The sequence below is a fragment of the Myotis lucifugus genome, unplaced genomic scaffold (assembly GCF_000147115.1).
Source record: "Myotis lucifugus unplaced genomic scaffold, Myoluc2.0 scaffold_64, whole genome shotgun sequence".
NCBI classification, from domain to species: domain Eukaryota; kingdom Metazoa; phylum Chordata; class Mammalia; order Chiroptera; family Vespertilionidae; genus Myotis; species Myotis lucifugus.
Window position 1 is genome coordinate 4,659,568 of NW_005871112.1, and position 1,000 is coordinate 4,660,567.

Sequence of the window (1,000 nt, forward strand, 5' to 3'; positions counted from 1 at the left end):
AAACCTCGCGCCACGCCCCGCCACGCCCTCCGGGAGCCGGCCCTGCGCGCGAGCAGATCCCCGCGCGCCTGAGCCGCCCTGCACCCTCCGGGGAGCGCACGCTGCCCGCGGCTCCCCGAGAGCCCCCTCCTCCCGCGGACTCGACGCCGGCGCGGGGTGCTTCCTTATCGACTACTTTCCTCGCTCTGGGTGGGTCTTGGTGGTCATGAGGGGTCTGCTTCGTGCCATCCGGAGCCACAGAGAAGTAACGCCCAGTGACTTACTCTCCCAGGGAAGAGGGATTCCTCAGTGCAAAGCTCGTTCTAATCTAGGCTGAGACCTAACGCATCACCCCCGAGAGTGATGGATGCCCAAGTGGTTGAAATGTGTTTCCTCCGCCCGGCAGTGTGCAAACCAAAACGCATGCCCGATCGGAGCGGAGGGCTCGCAGCTGCAGTACCTGATCCGCCCCCGACCCCGCGGCGTTCAGCAGGCGCTGCTGGCGCTCCCGGGGCAGGAGCAGAGCTCGGCAGGACCTCGTGGAACAGCCACAAAGCCCCTGAAAGGAGCCCACTCACTGCGGGGCACCTCCTTCTGCACATGGTGGTGTAGGAAATTCCAGGGTGCTCAGAAACATCATTGTTAAAAGAAGTGAGCACTCATAACACGACAAATACAGTCATTTTAAATTGGTTTTAAATAATTCAGTGCTCATTAAAAAGCACACACGATTCGGTGATTTTACAAGTCAACTGTAAAAAAAAAAAACGTCACCAGATGTCTATAATGTCCAAATGTTAGTTTTGGACATTCACACATTGCTGTTTACTATCTTTCTAACTCATGTGACCATGCCTTGCTTAAATTCAGTTTTCAAACTAGTGATGTAAAAAGTGGGTTAACTTTTGTTTTTGCTATTCTTTTATGTTAAGAATCTGTTTTCCGGTATTTCTGTTTTACAAATAAAAAATAGATGGCCAAATCTGAAATTTTACAGTTTTTCATCTTTCTATATTAGTCA